Below are 3882 nucleotides of genomic sequence, written 5' to 3'. Positions count from 1 at the left end.
GAATACTGAACACATCTAAAGAAGACATAATTTAAAAATTAAAGGAACACTGCAAAAAGATGGAAACCTTGAATGAACAATATAAGAAACAAACAGAGAGGTTGGGGATTTAGTTCAGTGGCATAAGCACCTGCCTTGCAAGCAAGCAGTCATGAGTTCAATCCTCGGTACCAATAAAAAGGAAAAAGACAAAAAAAAAAAAAAAAAGAAAAGAAAAGAAAAAGAAACAAACAGAATGCATGAAACAGATTAAAAGACATACCCAGGAAATCAAAAATTCCATCCAAAGTTGTTTAAACCACCTCAATGAAAGTGAAGATAGACTTTCAGACCTTGAAGACAAGATTGCAGCTAGTGAACAGGAAAGAAAAGATCTGCCAATGCTCAGGCACATAGAGTGCACCAACATGGTGATTCCATGGATCTGGAGTTGAAGAAGGCCTTCACTGAGTTTCAAGCCAAAGTTATTGAAGCTTGCAGATATTCCGATTGAACAGCTGAACAGAACGAAAACGCACATCTTACAGATACAGAAATTATGACTTTGTAGATGAGACTAACATGTATGAAGATGTATAATGTTTATTCTTCAACCCAAGGAGGTAATTCATAATCAGCTGTTGAAGAATCAGAAAATAACAGAAAAAAGAATTAAAGAACTAGAGCAAAAAAAAGTCCTACCTGGAGCAGAGTATTAAGGAAGCTGAGGACAACATCCAAGAGATGCTGGTGGCATAAAGAGCACAGTGAGCCTCTAGCACACTTTTCCTTTAGATCCCTCTCATCTTGGCAAGGGTGGAAGGACCTGTGCAGCATGGCAGACTCTCTTTACCCAGATGGACATTTTATCTGTTGGTCCAGAAACCAACCCTACATTTTCTGTACTGCCCTGAGCCACTTTTAATTTTACTCTATATATTACCCAGCTTTGCCTGCCTTGCATGCTTGTCTCTCCTGAAGTGATCCATAAATTTCCAGAAAGGGAAGACAGGAGCCAGGGCAGAGGAGAAGGTCTAGATAGGCCAATAAAAGATTTCTGTCTAAAAAAAAATGAGAAAAGATTTGTTAAAAAATATCAGGGAACCAGGAAATAACCATTCAACAGCTGCAAGATGATGCAAAGAAACACAACATAAGATTGACAGGGATAAACAAAAAAGAAGGTGACAACACAAATGATATCAAGACTATTTACAAAAGTGATAGCTGAAAATTTCCCAAACATGAGAATGAAAACTGAGAGGTTATCCAAAATTAAGTCCCTACAGTGGTGGCACACACTAACCACACTAACCCAGTGAAACTCCAGAAGTTTGATTCATAATGCAGGCCACAGCAGCTTGACTGACTGGGAGGGGAGGGGGTACAAAGAAAGACAGTGCACACTACAGCAGCTTGACTGATCCCACGGCCGCTGGTGAGACTTGTCACTGTGGACTGGCTGGAGGCTAGAGGAGGGGAGCGACTTGGCACCCACCGGTTGCCCCCTCCCCTGCCCACATCACCACCAATACAACCACCAATGCTACCACCGCTGCCACCAATCCAAAAGGGAGGAAACACAAAGTCCTCCTCCACTGCTGCTGCCGCCGTTGCCACTGCCACCACCCAGAGGTGAGGCAGCACAAAGTAATACAGTGCAGGCCTCAGCAGCTTGGCTGAGCCAGAGGGGAGGGGCCAGCATATGCTGTCCCTGTCAGCAACTCACTAGCACACAGCAGTGTGAAGGGTCATCTAGCCAGCGTGCATCAGAAGAATTGCAACCAACAAAGAAAGAAACTGGGGCCTTCTGGAAGAAGCAAAAAATAGGAAGAGGAAGCAACAACAAATAGTCCCCAGGTCCCAACCCTGAGAATATTGACCCAGTACAGGTAAACACAAAGGAAAATGAGAAGAGCAAACATGCAATATCAGACATGGCACCAGTGGACATAAAGAGATATCTTCAGGACCTCATAGACGAGTTCAAAAGTGAAATATTTAGCCAAGTAAAGCAAGATATAAGAAGATTAATAAAAGAGATACTAAGCACCCCTCAAGCAGACACCGACAGAAGAAGGGAGGAACTCAAACAAAGGAGAGAACAATTTGATGAAGAATATTAAAAAAAATATAGAATACATGAAGCAGATTCAAAGAGATCACCAGGAAATTAAAAACTCTATGAAAAGATGGCAAATCAGCTTGAAAGAAATGAAGAATAGATTATCCAAACTGGAGGGCAATTTTGCAATGTGGGATTATGAAAGGGAAAACTTTTTAAAAATAACAAGGAAATGAGCAGTAACAACACAAAAGCTAGAATATGACAGGAGGATCTATAACTTGAGAACAAAGAATATGAATGAAGAAGCAGGGATACAAACAAAGGAACTACAAGGTTATTCACAGAAATAATTAAGGAAAACTTCCCAAACATAGGAAAAGGAAATGATATTCTGATGCATGAGGCATACAGAACTCCAGCCACCTACAACCAAAACAGAGCTACACCCAGGCATATAATAATCAAGATCCCAGAAATTCAGTGTAAGAACAGAATGTTAAAAGCTGTTAGAGTCAAGAAACAGATCACCTATAAAGGAAGGCCCATCAGAATAATGGCAGACTTCTCCACACAAATCATCAAGTCAAGAAGAACCTGGAGCAAAATAACCTCCATCCCAGGTTGATATACCCTGATAAACTTTCTCGAGAAATTAATGGAGAAACAAGATGCTTCCAAGACAAAAAGGAACTTGGAAAATTCACAACCACCAATCCAACTCTACAGAGAATATTGCAGGGCATTCTAGAGAGAGAGAAAAGTATTAGGATTCCAGGAACAGTGGCAGAGAGGCCTCAATGCATGGAGCAGAAAACAGAATGAAGAAGATAAGGAGACAACTGATGGCAAAAAAGAGCATAACAGAAATGAGGCAGAGAAGATTTTATTCAAAACTGATATGATTAATAGTGTCAAGTCTGAGAGTATAGGCAACTACACTGAAGATGACAAGACTCTACGATATAATTCTGGTTTGATAACTGCTGGTTTTTGAAGTTCTATACTATATACAAAGTTGTATTTTTATTAATACTGTTATGTACTGATATATTCAATTATACTATGTCTGATGATATAGCCAATTCTATTGGAGATAACAAGAGAAAACAGAGGAACCATAGTAGAACTCTTTGTACAATGGTCTTATATGGTTTTTTTTTTTTGTTTCATGTGTTTATAGGAATATGTTTTGTTTTGTCTTGCTTTGTTTTGTTTCTCCCTCTAATATAAAAAGGATAGAAATACATGTTAAGACTCATGCATGTGTAGAATCTATAAATAGTTTATGAGAACTGATCTTATGACACATGATGAAATGAACAGATACTTTGAAGAAAAAGAGACACTAAAGTACCCAGTGCTGATCCTGGAGTGTCATAATATGAAACCCAGCAATAGTATTATTCTTTGTTCAGAGTGATATTAGCCTGCTTGGGTTTATTCAGTCTCAACAGAATTGAAGATATGCATAACTGCATGTATGTTTAAGTGTATAGGACTGATAACCATATTCCTAAGTTTTTGCTGGAAGTTGAACAGAACTGGTTGCAGTCTCACTGTTTGAATCCCCACTTTATATGCTCCACTTCAGTATCTTGAATAATTCTTTGTAAGAGGACAATCTGTAATCATCAACTAGTGATTTCTTACTGTTTATTTTTTTCTTTGAAAGTATGAATTATTTCTACCCATTTTCTGTTTTTTTAGTCTTTCTTTAAATAAATTTTTTTAAAAAGACATTACATTACCCAGTGCTGATCCTGAGTGTCATGATGTGAAATCCAGCAATACTAATATTCTTTGTTCAGAATGATTTTAACCTGCTTTAGTTTGTT

At 38.4% G+C, this 3882-nt stretch overlaps 1 pseudogene; it reads left to right on the top strand.

Annotated features, from left to right (window-relative positions):
• The first annotated feature begins 418 nt into the window (after positions 1–418).
• LOC100713510 (prefoldin subunit 1-like) lies at positions 419–750 on the top strand (annotated as a pseudogene).
• Positions 751–3882: the final 3132 nt, after the last annotated feature.

This window comes from Cavia porcellus, unplaced genomic scaffold (assembly GCF_034190915.1).
Source record: "Cavia porcellus strain 051 isolate PalLab524CR breed Dunkin Hartley unplaced genomic scaffold, mCavPor4.1 scaffold_18, whole genome shotgun sequence".
NCBI classification, from domain to species: Eukaryota; Metazoa; Chordata; class Mammalia; order Rodentia; family Caviidae; genus Cavia; species Cavia porcellus.
The sequence above is the reverse complement of the archived record's forward strand: the minus strand, read 5'-3'. Positions and strand labels throughout refer to the sequence as shown.